This window comes from Sceloporus undulatus, chromosome 9, assembly GCF_019175285.1.
Source record: "Sceloporus undulatus isolate JIND9_A2432 ecotype Alabama chromosome 9, SceUnd_v1.1, whole genome shotgun sequence".
NCBI lineage: Eukaryota > Metazoa > Chordata > Lepidosauria > Squamata > Phrynosomatidae > Sceloporus > Sceloporus undulatus.
This window is the reverse complement of record NC_056530.1, coordinates 28,840,776-28,855,750: the sequence shown is the minus strand read 5'-3', so window position 1 is coordinate 28,855,750 and position 14,975 is coordinate 28,840,776. Positions and strand designations below refer to the sequence as shown.

The 14,975-nt window shown below is 43.3% G+C and overlaps 1 protein-coding gene across 12 annotated transcripts in view; it reads right to left on the bottom strand.

Moving 5' to 3' along the window:
• MARK2 (microtubule affinity regulating kinase 2) overlaps window positions 1-14,975 on the bottom strand; it is a 126,711-nt gene that overhangs the window by 61,578 nt on the left and 50,158 nt on the right. The gene's annotated exons all lie outside the window — the stretch shown is intronic.

The following is a 14,975-nucleotide window of genomic DNA, read 5'->3' as shown; positions in this document are numbered from 1 at the left end:
GGGTTAGAGATTCCTAGAAAGGTGTCCTCTCAGGTAAAAACATGGTGTTTTTGTTATCTGCGGTTTTTCCATAGTCACATGGGTCTTGTGCCCCTAACCCTAGTGAATATGGAGGGACAAGGCTATTTCAAATCATCCATGTGTTCATAGCTGATACGGTCAACTTGTCACCTGATGCTGTTCTTTTAGTGATGAATCTCCCCATACTTAACTAGGCTGGTTCTTGCATGGGAGGTGTGCAGTCCAGACATAAAGCCTAGCTAGCCTGGTAAAATCTGCCTGAGTTTATGCTTCATAGGCAAAAGCTTTGGAGTCTGCAGTCAATTTTACATGATAGGACAGAACCCAGAGACATTGGCATGTTAATCTGGAATATCAGTATGCTAACAGATGTCAAAGCGCACCTTTGAGACTAACCGCAAAAGTGGTTGTAGCATAAGCTTTCCTAGACTTTGGTCTACTTCCTCAGATGCAACAGAGGAGGACTTTGGGAGGAGACACTAATACTCACTAAAAAATTCCGATCTCATTGTTTGCCTTCATTTCTAACAAAATAATGTAAGTAGATCAGCTTTTCTTGGCTTTCATTTCCAACAGTCATACAAGGCAGATCACTTCCCCCAACTTTATGAATAGCAAACAAGAGCTATTTTCTTATGGATGCCAGAACTGTAACTATTCAACTCCCCAAACAGGCCGAACCACCATTAATTCGACCATCGGAAGTAAAATGCTGGACATTAATTGTTTGAAATTACCATATTTACTATCAGTTACAAGAGGTTAAGGTGACATTTGTCGGCAAGGTGATAGTAATTGGGAAATTGGTGCTGGAAAAGAGCTAAGGCTAATTACAAGTTAGTATTTACACTGAATTCATTATGTTCATTATGGTAGTTCTATTATTATTTATAGGACTTGTATCCTGCAATGCTCCACACACACAGTTGTGTTATCTGAACTCTCTTGATACATGTTTTAACAATTTATTCCCTTTAAAAACCAAGTGTATAAATCAAGAAAGAACAGATGGGTAACAGATTACTTTGAGGCTGTACAGTTCCCCCTCCCCAAAAGACTTAACAAATGTGACATATGACAGTGACACTGTACTGCATGCTACTGTAGAGGATGCCTTGTTTGCACTGGTGCCTTAGTGTGTGACATTGGCATTCCTTTTTGAGGTGTAAAAGTGGGTTCTCGTGATAATGATAATCAAACAGATCTACTACCATCCAAAAAACCCCCCAAAATGAATAACAATATGGAGGCTCTGCCAAAAGGCAGCTCTAGATAAAATCATTTTCAGATGGTGGCTAAAGGAACAAAGAGAGGTTGGCCAACATAATCTCCCACATGTGAATCTCCCAGTAGCCACATGGCCACAAAGAGGAGGTGCCACCTTCCAAGATATAGCCCTCCATACCTTCTGGACTTAGAACAAAAACAACAAAATGCAGGCCTATGATTAAGATCTTCAGTTTTTTTCCCTCCTGTATGGTTTTGAACACCTTGCCTGATGAAGAAACCAGTAGAGCTTTGAAAGCTTGCATAGTGCACAAGTATATTGTGCATTTTGGTTTTCCCCATAAAGGTATCATTGTGAAGTCGAAGGCTTTCATGGCCGGCATCCATAGTTTTTGTGGGTTTTTTGGGCTCTGTGGCCATGTTCTAGAAGAGTTTATTCCTGACGTTTCGCCAGCATCTGTGGCTGACAGAGGATGCATTCTCTGAAGATGCCAGCCACAGATGCTGGCAAAATGTCAGGAATAAACTCTTCTAGAACATGGCCACAGAGCCCAAAAAACCCACAAAAAACAAAGGTATCACTCTTTGGTGTTTTTTGATATCGCTGGATTTGCTATATGGCCAACACGGCTACCCTTGGATGTTTTCCGGAATCTCTCACAAATGAAGCAGGCCCCGTCTTGCATTCCAACAAACCACATCTTATATCAGGGTGGGCAAAGGATGGCCTGCAGCTGCATGTGGCTCTCGGGATCCTGAAAAGTCCCCCCAATGTGCCAGACTGTTTTTTTTAAACTGCACCAGTTCCTTTGACCCAAATATGCCCAAAACATAGCAATTTGCTTCCCCTGACTCTCCAAAGCCCCTCAAAGCTCCCCAAAACATAAAAGAAAAAATTCAACTTGGCTGAAAATTGGCCGAAACGCCACCAGAAGTGACAGTGCATTACTTCAGGCATGCCGAACGTACCAGCATGGCTCACCAGGTGAGTGCAAGGTGGAAAATGATGCCTACACCTAGTTTAGTACGGAGCCCTGGTGGCGCAGTGGTTAAATGCCTGTACTGCAGCCATTCACTCAAAACCACAAGGTTGTGAGTTCAAGACCAGCAAAAGGGCCCAAGCTCGACTCAGGCGTGCATCCTTCCGAGGAGGGAGCTAAAATGAGTACCCAGACTGTTGGGGGCAAATTAGCTTACTTGCTAATTAGCTTACTTGCTGTTCACCGCTATGATCTTTGGAATAGCGGTATATAAATAAAACAAATTATTATTATTATTATTATTATTATTATTATTATTAGATCATCGATTGGCAATTTCAAACTTGCTTGGAATTCTACCCAAATCCTGGATCTACTAGGTAGATCCTAGTAGATCTACTACTGAAAGACTGAGATGCAGTGAGGCAGAAGGGCAGGTGCATACTAAGAATCAAGCTACCTCTGAGAGTAAGATTTACCCAGAGACTTACAATCACTATCAAAACTGAGCGCAAAGATCCTTTCCCATGAAAATCCACAGCTGATTTCCTTTGCAGGTGTTTTTGTTTGAACAAAACTATTTATTTAAAGTACAGTATGTTTGTGTCTGTCGCCTGTCAACTTAATGGCAATCCCATGAATTTCATAGGGTTTTCTTAGGCAAGGAACGTTCAGAGGCGGTTCTGCCAGTTCTTCCCTCATAGCCTACAGCACTTCCAAGGACTAACCCTGCTTCACTTCCAAGATCAGCTGGCATCTGATACCTTTAGGGTGTTTGGGCCCTAAAATACTTATATCCCAGCCTTTATCCGAAGATCTCAGGGTGGCATACAAGTAAAACCAAGCTAAGAAATTTAAAATAGCATCAATAAAGGCTAAAAACACTACAATTTGTGTGTGTGTGTATTTTAGTGAAATAAAAATGGGGAAGTGCTGCAGATTTCGCTATAAAAATTAATTAACTAATGAAAAGATAGCTTTAAAATAGCCCGTAGCCCCACTTTCAGGCCCTTTGCTGTGTTTACAGGATTACATACTGGTTCCTGACTCAGTTGCCAGAAACCTTGGTGTCCTGGTGGATTAGCCTTTGTCTCTAAACCCCTTTATCGGGGCAAATTCTAAGGCATGTTGTGAACATTTTGACCTTTGAGGTTGCCCATTTGCTTGGCCAGGTCTTGGTTATTTCACACCTGAACTACTGTAATAGCCTGCTGACAGGTTTGCCTTTCTGCTCCCTCCACTATCTACCAGTTCAGGCCAGGGATCATTACAAGCTTTTAGTCCTGGTGTTTAAGGCCCTGCGCCTTAATCTCACCCAGTATTTGGCAGCTTAGCTAGCATGGTATAGTTGTTGTTGGGTGCCTTCAAGTCGTTCTGACCTATTGTGATCTTAAGGTGAACCTATCACAGGGTGTTCTTTACAAGCTTCTTCTGAGGGGTTTGCCATTGCCATCCTCTGAGGTTGAGAGAGTGTGACCTGCCCAAGGTTAGCCAGTGGGTTTCCATGGCTGAGCAGGGAATCGAACCCTGGTCTCTAGAGTCATAGTCCAATTCTCAAACTACTACACCACACTAGGAACCTAAGATCTACAAGAAAAGGATTATTGCTGCCTTAAACTCTAGGTTGGGAGAAAGACGGGATATATACATCATTCATATGCATATATGTAGGTAGATAGGTAGGTAAGTAAGTAAAGTGTTAAGATTCTGGATCGCAGCATATGATTTCCTGAGTTGTCGCAAGGCCTAATGCATCATAGGCTAGTCTCCCTCATTCCCAAATGCTAGTACAATCAGGTTCAGATTGAGATGACCCAGGGGTGAGGCAAGTTATTTGCTCAGTTTCCGTTTAGCGGTGTGTTCACTCACACATAGTACAGATTCGAGCCTCTGCAGAAAGGCAGCTGCATCACACACACCCAGCTGTAGTTGTGTTTCTGGCTCTGTTCTAACAAATGACATCTGCCATTTTTTAGAATCGCCTGGGACACAGCTTTGTGCTATGCTCCATCCTCTTATTTCAGGTGAACATGGAAAACATGACCACCACCAGTTTACAAGGTGCCTTATACAAGAGTGGTCTACATTCCCCTCCTGCTATAGAAAGACAAGTATAGCACAGAGTGTCAACTGGGGCTGCAACTTTGCAATTGGTGGGATCAGAGGCATCCTTTCTCTTTTTCTTTCTCTCCCTGCAACACTACCAGCCCTTGTTCAGGCTGGGAAATGACCACTCCATCTTTACCTTGTTGGAAATGCCTGTTGCAAGTGTGGATCCTATTGGACCTGCACTTTCTTTCTCCTCTTTTGAGTGGGATGCCTTTGAAAAGCCGAATGCCTGTTTCAGAGCTACATTTACCATCGTTTCTTTACCGACGGTCCAGCAAGAAGCCAGAGTCTCCCCAAGGAACTCACAATCTAAATTTCAAAAGACCCAGCGAAAGAGATAAAGACACTAAACATCAAGAAATAGTAGAATAAGAGCGTGTCTTCAGTTCAGTAACATGCACTTCAATCTATCTTCTGAAGGGAGCATAGATCTTTTTTTAAAAAAGCATTTTTGCAGAAATCTAAGTGCTTCAAGGAGGATTGAAATGGGGGAAACAAGAGATGGCACCTCTCATATCCTAGGAGAAGTTTGCAAGTATAAAAAACAGAGACATTTAATGTATTATTTATCATCATCATCATCATCATCATCATCATTATCACCACCACCACCACCACCTTTTTGCCAAAATTGGGACTCAGGGTGGCTCACAACATTAAAAAACAGTACAATGCACTGTACATTAATGTACAATGTACAGTCGCACTTCCGTTCTCATGGACTTGAGATCTGAAGTCTTGAATATTCACGGAGGGACGACTTGTTAAATTCAATGGGATCCGGAACAGATCCCCCGCATAAGCCAAGGGCGCACTGTACAGCCACAGAAATTCACCGGCTGACGTTGGGCAATTCACACTTTCTCAGCTTCAAAGGAAGGCAGTGGCAGTGTGCGAGGGTTAGCATAACTTGGAGTGCCTTTGTTAACCTTTACTTAACACTCTCCAAGCACTCTGCTATTTTAACAGCAGGAATAAGGGTGTGATTCCCCTCCCCTTCAAAGCAGTGTCTTTGCCACAGACCAAGGAGGTCCTTGTAGTTCAGAACAGTTAACACACCTGTAGATTCATTGTGAATCACATAGGTGTTGGGACAGGGCAGAAGGAAGGGCAAAATGAAGATTGGAGATATTGGGTACTCCCACTGTAGGGCTGACAGGGAGAAAGAACTGGTCCAAAGTTGAGGGCAAGACTGCACCTCTGAAATCCAGCTGCAGGACACAGAAAATCTGCTATGATATTTTACCTTTGGGAGAGAGGATTAAGCAGAGACGACTGTCTGGAATCTCTGTTGACTCACCCTGCATAATCAGTATCTCTTTGCCCAGGGCTATGCCAACATGGGATAAGGAAGGAAGAAATCACCCCCTCCTAGCAAGGAAAAGATTGTATTTGCAGTGTCCGATCCCAGTCCTGTGCTCAGTGAAGACACACATACATATTGAAGACTTCAACTACGTCCATAGCATCACCACAGCAACACAGAAGACCTCAAATGAACTGTAAAACAACACTACAGCATTCATGATAGGAGCTGCCTTTTTAAATGCACACACACACAGAGGAGAATTGTGGCTATAGCATAACAACTTAAAAAGAAGAACCAGAAGCTTTGGTTTAAAAGTCTCACCTTGGCCTCAGAGTTATTGGTCTGTTCAACAAGAAGGGCTATAAGTATGAGCCTGACAGAAAACAACAGTAATAGCAAAGTACGCTTGATACTTGCTTGGTGAAGCGGCATTTTGTGAGTCAAGATCAAAGCCCAACCTGAAATGGGAATACAGACCAGAAGTTGTTAGATGTGGCTTTAGTGGCCAACTGTGGATTGAGAACATCCAGATGAAATGAAATATCCTGAGGATATGAAGGGGTAGGGAAGCGACTTCACATTAGGAAGAACTTCCTGACAGTAAGAGTTGTTTGACAGTGGAGGACACTTCCTTGGAGAGTGGTGAAGTCTCCATCTTTAGAGGTCTTTAAACAGAGGATGGATGGCCATGTCTTGGGGGTGCTTTGTGTATTCTTATATGGCAGGGACTGGATGGCCCTTGAGGTTTCTTCCAACTCTATGATTCTACGATGTGAAGTTGAAGACAAACAACTGATCTCTCAGCCTCAGTTGGCAAAATGGAGACAATGTACTGTACATGAGCAACATACCTGAATCTGTCTCACATAAAATCAGGCCACAGAGTCATCCATCTATCCAAACACTGCCTAATCTGGCTGACAGCAGCTCTCTGAAGTCTCCGCCAACCTTAGAGACTGGAGACACTACTCAGTAATCTGGGACCTTCTGCATGTCATGCATGGTTGAACTGTTGTTGAACAGGTGAGCTACTGCCCATCCCAAACAACATTATTGACTTGCTATTGAAAAGATTACACTCATCCCTCCACATTCACTGGGGTTAGGAGCACAGGACCCCCATGAATGTGGAAAAATCACAAATAACAAAAATACTGTTTTTACCTGTGAGAACATCTCTAGGAATCTCTAGGTCCTCCAGTGCAACTCTGTGGTCAACATCTACTAGACACTGACCATAGAATTGTGCTGGAGGAGCTACAAATGCCTAGTGGATTATTTTCTCTAAGAAGCTCTAGGTCCTTCAGTGCAACTTTTGGTTAAATCTGACCATAGAGTTGAGCTGCAGGACCTAGATATTCCTAGACAGAATGTATTATAAAACCAGTGAATAATCAAATCTGCAAATATGGAGGGATGAGTGTACTTAAAAAGTAGTGATGAAGGGCTATGAGTACCTGATGTACAGTGGTGCCTCGGGTTACGAAAGTAATTCGTTCCGCGGCCGCTTTCGTAACCCGAAAAGCCTTCGTAAGCCGAAATGCCATAGGCGCTAATGGGGAAAAGCCGCGGTTCCGTGTAAAATAGCGCCGAAAAGCACCAAAAGTTTTTTCGTAACCCGAAAAAAACATTCGTAACCCGGAACAATTATTTCTTATGGGATTTTTTCGTATCCCGAAAATTTCGTAACCTGGGTATTTCGTATCCCGAGGTACCACTGTATATTGTATAAATGCTGAAAGTATTACTGCTGGCATTTTATGGATGGACCCCAAAGTTTTAATTCATATGCTCTGGTGTCCTTCAGCACTGCCTTGTGGTCTTTTCTGACCCCGAAGTGGTTATTCAGGTGACTTTTTTGTGACCTTGATTGAGAGCATCCAGGTAATTTGCCTACAAGGTCTGAACCATTATGAAGGAGGAGAGAAACAGGCATAGAGACGTCCGGTGTTTTCAGACGAAGCCCAAAGTAGTGAATTCGTTTCAAGAGGGAAAAGCCCAATCAGGCACCAGCTGAAGGTATCATGATAATTATAGTTTTGTACATTGTTATTTTGGGGTTAGGCTGTATACGAATTGGCAAGACATCAGTACTGTGGAAATTGCCAGGGTGGTGGTGGAGAGATGGGCAATGTTGTATGTGCGGCAAGATTAACTGCACACTAGGCTGCTTGCCAGCTCTGCAGTTCTCCTCTGGAGAGTTGCAAACAGACAGAGCGGCGACCCTAAGCTCATTCCCAGTCTCTGGCCCCTCTCTGGATGCTGCTTCCACATTCATAGGCTGTAACAAGAACGCCTGATAAAGCTAGCCAGCCTTGCAAACAGGTCTAGAAAATGTCTAACTACTGGTGGCCAATGACGACGTTCTTCTGACTCACACCCAAACTCAGCTGAATGGCTAACTTCGTCTTCTACAATTTATCTGTGCAATTGCTGAAAAATAAGAAATGTAGTTAATTAGTCAAAACCAGTACCCAGAAACAGACCATCAGCCAGTGAGGCTGGTAGAACAAGGGAGTTGTTTATTCCCTGTAGCCAGTCCCAGTTAGCAATCTGTCTGATCTGCCTTTTAACTGGCAGGAGTAGATATCTTTAATTTTGAGGAACCAAAACCTTAAAATGACTGACAGTCTAAGTTTCCAGCATAATAGCAAAGTTCATGTTCTTAAAGGATCAGTGAGGTGTAGTGGTTTGAGTACTGGACCATGACTCTGAAGACCAGGACTCAAATCCTCGCTCTGCCACGTAAACCCACTGGGTAAACTTGGGCAAGTCTCTCAGCTTCAGAGGAAGCCAAATGCAAACCCCTCTGGATAAAGAATACAGGATTTGCTAAGAAAACCCTGTGATAATTTTGCCTTAGGGTCGCCGTAAGTGAGAAACAACTTGAAGGCACATCACATCACATGTTCTTAACATTTAACAGGTTCCAGGTTCAGTGCCTTGCATCTTCCCTTCAGGGAATTGGGCAGCCAGCGATGAGAAAGATCTGAGATGCTGTCAATCTGTCTGCTGTCTGAGAAGGCTGGGTTAAAGAGACTGCTGGTCTGAAATGGCATCATAAAGTCAGATTGCCATGTTCATTTGTTTGTATATGTGCCTTCAAGTCTATAACACATTTACCTGCATAAATGCAGCGTTAATCTCAAAGTACATGTCCACTTCTATCCCACCCAACTAGGCCAGTTTTATTAAGATGTATCCTGCAGGCAGAAGCTTCTTTTGGTGCAGCAGAGATGCTGAAACCTTGAGCTCATTTGAAAAAACATTTCCTGCTTGCCCAAAATCAAGCCAAGTGGGGTTTATGTGCACAAATACAAGGACCTGCCACAGAGCCAGGCGCAACCAGAAAACGGGCCAAGAAGAAAAACCTAAGACCAAAACAACAACAACAAAATCACACAGCAGCTTAGACCAGGAGACTGATTCACTGGGGTCCAGCTGTTTACAGCTCTCAGAAATAAAGCAGGCTCAACAGTTCCTGTTAACACTCTCAGAATGGAACCATCATGGTACCATCTGCCTTCCGGGCGAAAAACAGATCCAACCATATCTGAGATAGAAACAAGCAGTTTTAAGCTTACTACAGAGGACAGGAACAACCAAGTGCCCTACTAGAAGGTGTGTGCATTGCAATTAGCACCACGGAAATCAAGCAAGTAATACAAGCTGCTTCCAGTGGTCATTTTTCTACTACAAATATAGGGTAGGAGCTAAAATACTGAGCAGAGAAAATCGCTGGTTTGTACCTTACCTCTGTCAACAATTCTCTAGGCATCTGGGGGCAAACTGCTAGATCTTTACCTCAACCTAGACCCTTACAACTCATGAGTGAAACTGTCCATCCCACAGAACTGTTGTAAGTACTACTGAGACCCACACTAGTGTATGCAGTTTACACCAGGCTCTGCCTGATTGGATTTAGGTTCTAGTCCTGCAAGCATGAAGTTTGATCACCCCTGGTGTGAGTGACTTGTTGCTGTTGTGTCCTTCAAGTAATTTCCAATGTATGGCAACCCTAAGGAAACCCCATCATGAGGTTTTCTTGGCAAGATCTGTTCCTTTGCCTCGATTCTAGAGCGGATCATTAAACAAGGCTAGTCTGTAAGCACTCAGAAAGGAATGCCATGATCACTAAAAGCCAGCCTGAGTTTCTCAAAAACAAGTCATGCCAGACTAATCTTATCTCTTTTTTTGATAAGGGTTACAACCTTGGTAGAGGAAGGTAATGCTGTGGACATACTTTATCTTGGTTTCAGTAAGGCCTTCGACAAGGTTCCCCATAATATACTTAAAACATGCTAGCAAAATGTGGGCTAAACAATGTGACTGTTCAGTGCATGTGTAACTGGTTGACTGACTGAACCCATAGGATACTCAACAATGGCTCCTCCTCATCCTGGAGAGAAGTGACTAGTAGGCTGCCACAGGGTTTTGTCTGGGCCGAATGCAATTCAAGATCTTTATCAATGACTTGTCTGATGGAATGAAGGGAATCTGCAGATGAAACTAAATGAGGAGGGGTATCCAATACCCCAGATGACAAGATCAGAATTCAAAATGACCTTAACAGATTGTAGAACTGGGCCAAAACTAACAAAATGAATTTCAACACAAGAAACGTCAGGTACTACACTTAAGCGTGAAAAAAATGAAATAAACAGATATAGGATGGGTTGACAACAGTACATGTGAAAGAGATCTAGGTTTCCCAGTAGACCACAAGTTGAATATGAGTCAACAGTGTGATGCAGCAGCTAAAAACACCAGTGTGATTCTAGGCTGCATCATCAGAAGTATAGTGTCTAGATTGAGGGAAGGAGTAGTACCACTCTACTCTGTTTAGGTCAGGCCTCACCTGGAATCATGTGTCCAGTTCTGAGCACCACAATTCAAAAGGGATGTTGAGAAGCTGGAGGAGGGTGACCAAAATGGTGAAAGGTTTGGAAGCCAAGCCCTATGAGGAGAGACCTACGGAGCTAGGTATGTTTAGCCTGGAGAAGAGAAAGTTAAGAGGTGATATGACCTTCTGTTTAAATATTTGAAGGAATGTCATATGTTTTCTGCTGCTCTAGAGACTAGAACATGGAGCAATAGATTCAAACTATTGGAAAAGAGAGTCCACATTAGAAAGAATTTTCCTGATGGTAAGAGCTGTTCAACAGTGGAAATATGGTGACTTGGACTGTGATGGAGTCTCCTTCTTTGGAGGTTTTTAAACAGAGGCTGGGTGGTCATCTGTCAGGAGTGTTTTGTTTGTGTATTCCTATATGGCAGCAGGTTGGACTGGATGGCCCTTGGGGTCTCTTCTAACTTGGTGAGTCTGTGATTCTCTGAGGCTGAGAGAATGTGACTTGTCCAAAGTCATACACAGCTGAGTGGGGAGTCTGGTCTCCAACCCTGGTCTCCAGAGTTGTAGTCCAATGCTTAACCCACTGCACCACACTGGTTCTTGCTGTAAGTGATACACGTCATTATTAAGATAAAGCAAATACGTGTCAACTTATGCAGAGCTTGGAAAAATAACTTTTCCAAACGATGAACTTACACCATTAGATTACACCCCTCAGCTACACCTTCCAAAGCCCACCAAGCCATCTGTAGGTTGTTCTGTCACATTTCATCAGAAACCATCAGCCTTCCGCCAGGACGCCTTTCCCAGGCCAAAAGATTGCTGTATCTTGCAGCCTGACACCAGTGCTACACTGAAAGATAAGAACCACTTGTGAGCCAGAGCAAGCATATTATGGGGAAACTTGCTTATAGGGTAATGGAACTGGGGGTGCACGACTCAGTAAGGAGAGATCCAGGTGGATAAAGTGAATACCATATCCCTCCTAATAAATCTATCCCCTCTTTACAATGTTCACAGGATGCAACTCTGCTGGGAAGCTTTCCTGGCTAATCCAAATGAAGGAATGACCTTCAAGGCCCTGCTAACTCTGAGCCACTCTTTGTGCTAAGGGCAGCAGCAAAAAGTTCTTGAGAAGCAAAACAGTCACTGAAGATAATGTGGTCAGGGAAAGGGACGGCAGCCAAGCAACAGAGAACACATAAGAACCTTCACGTGTGATTTATTCATGCCCCGTAAACAGTACAAAAGGAAGCTCACACAATTCAGTCGCTTCGTTTTTAAAAACAACGCTCTCTGGCCCTCATGAGGACGGAGAGATGTTCAAACCCTACAGGCTAAGCTTTCCGAAGCCTCCGAGACAGTCTCAGTCCTCCATGAATATTTCAAATTGCTAGGTGCCAACACCAATTTCCTTTTAGGTGCCCAGGCAATCATGACTCTGGAAGGTTTCCAAAGCCTGGTCTCTCTCGACGGTAGCCTTACATGGCTCACTGCTCCTCTCCCACAGTTAATGCTTCCGCTCCTATCTAGAGCATCATCAACTGTCCTTTCTGTCCTGGGTAATGAATGGCATACTCCCCTCCTTCTAGATGCAGCCCTATTGTCCTCCTCAACTCCATTTCAAGCTGACCCCTGGAAGGCTGCCAGAAAGGAAAAGCATCAATGGAAGGGACTCTCCCACCAACTTTATATTGGTGATGAACAAGGCCAGATTAAGTTTCAGTTTAACTCACACGCAGACAGAGCACTCCAGGGCCCTGGACGGTCTACAGACGGGCTCCTTCCTCGCTGATAAGTATGACAGCAAGTCACAGGAGACAATGGGAAGTCACTGCATGACACGATATTCAGGGTGGAGAATGCAAAAGCTGTTGCAATATGTAACTGTTATTCCAGCTGTTTCTCAAAATGCCCTATCTTTGTTCACTTCAAGCCATTTATTATATTGTTATGGCTTCGGACTGTTCGGTAGCCAAAGCTCTCTGGTTGGTGTACAAGGAAATTGTATTAACATTGATATGCAAAATTCAGAACAGAAGCTAATAGCACAAATAATTCTGTACAGGCATGTGAGGCCTTGCCACAAGAGAACACACAGCTGTATCACATCTAACACATGCCTGTACTCATCCAACGAAGCTTACCAAAGTGACATTTTGACTACAAGTCCCCAAATCCCCAGCCAATATGTGGGGATAAGGTTTTTTTGGGAGTGGTACACCAAAAGTAACTTTTTAAAGCTCTGGAATACAGTCGGAAGAGACCCAGGGGGAATAACTAATTTCCCGAAACACAACTTGGGAACAATGACACATTCAACCATATTCAATGTTGGGTATATACATCTTGTAGGAAAAGAAAAACAGCAGCATACTCTATGGAATTAAAACACAAATAAAAACCAAGATGTGATGGAAGACATAGAAAGCTGTCTCACAGAGATTCAGATTGCTGGACAGCACTGTTTACATTGGCCAGCAGCAGCTGTCTGGAGGTTCAGAAATGGTCTCTCTCACCCTTGTCTGGAAATGCCAGGATCTGAACCTGGCATCTTGTACATGTAAAGCAGGTACTCTGTCAATGAACTACAGCTCTGCAACCTTTCTCGGGCCTCAGTCTGTTCTCGGCTACAGCAAATGATGCAGATGATATAAAGATGCAAATGAGTACCTGAGAGACACTTGTAAGCACTCTGGCCTGGTTTTATGCAATGTCTGGAGCACTGTGACACACTGTTGTTGTTTTTAAACTGGATATCAGAGAGGAAGCTGTGAAATTTCCTGATTCAATGGGCAAATGCTAAAATGAAAGCATCAACCAGGTAGTGCCCTTCCCAAAGGCATCCAACTCCATCCTGGCCTCTGAGGGGGAGAGAAAGGTGGGCCATTGCCATCAGGCCTATCCTTAAGATACAGATCCCTCCATCTGTCCATCTGCCGTGGTCCAGGCCTCAGAGGGAGAGAAGAATGCTGGACCTGATCTCCTTCCCCTCAACCATTCCCTTCTAAGCTTGAAGGCAGGGAACCGTCTAATTAAATGATTTTATGTACAGTGCTGTGTAAATTTACAGCGCTATATAAATAAAGCTTAATAATAATAATAATAATAATAATAATAATAATAATATCATGATGCCACCTGCAGACCAATGGATAAGCAGTGTATTTCAGACGTTTGGGAGAATTTTGGTTTCATGTGGAGAGCCATAGGGAAAGCTTAACTAGCTGAAGAAAATGCTCATCTATCCACCTGCTGGACAGGCAGCGACCCTGCTAATATTCACTAAGGTCTGAATCTACTAACCTCAGTAGATTTCTTGACATGTATTTGACTAACTTTCAGTGCGGTAAGAAATTGCTGCCTCTTTTGCGAAGCGGTAGGGAAACATGAGTTCTTAAAAAATAAAAAAAACTAGATATAACAATCCCCACTCATCCAAACAGGACAATGACTTGGACCTGAATCCTACAAGGCCATCTCATCTCCAGCAGACCCATAGAACTAAGGGTTGAGTAGTGTGTCCCTTATGTAAATCCCATTATTCAATGGGTCTACTAACTCTAGCTCGAACCACTGATAGGAACCAATCTCTAGCACGCATTTACTCGCCAGCTCTAGAACAGAACACAGTTCTGTTATCCATGAAGTGGAAATTGTGACCTACTGTATAGGGATATTGAAAAGCAAAGCCAACAGAGACTGTCTGTGTATTTAAAAAAAGCCACAAGTGAAACCTGTAGGAATTGGCTGTTTCTTTTCATTTGGTTTCTCAGAAATCAGTGGCCTTTTAGCACTCTGATATAATTCTCCAACTGTAAGGACTAGCGGCACAATTTAAAGAGAGAAAAGGAAAGACCTCCTGTGAACTATGATGAAGGCAGACGTTTCAGGAATTACCAAGGGCACATCCCAAGACTGCCTTGTTCATTTTTAAAAAATGTCAAACTGTTCATAGCACTTAAGACCAAAGTGGTTGCAACCTTGTTCTTGGTTTTCTGCTATTGTCATAGGCAATGACGTGTTTCTAGATTATTCAATGACACCAAAATAAACCCCAAGCACCTCTGTTTTTCTGGCTGAGCTGTAGCATGCATGCCATCCATAAAAATAGCTGAGGTATAAAAGGGACCGTTAACAGCAGGGCTGCCTAGCAGACGGCTCCAGTGACTTGATTTAGAGATCCATATCCAAGATTCCAAGGTTCATTCAAGCTTTTTTCCACACAGGTCTGTCATCTAGAGTTCCACTCAGGAGTCTTGATGCTTGGAACGGGAAACTGAGATCCGCAATGCTCATGTCAATGTTATTTTATTCCTTATGGCACGAAGCAGGAAGTTCGTCGTCCTCGGTAATGTGGAAAAATTTGAACAGGTCCAGAGAAGGTGCCATATTTTCAAACCACAATGCCTCTCTATACGACTCAGAGATGCAGAAAATTTTTGTGCCCACCTAGCTTACCTCTTATGACATTCAG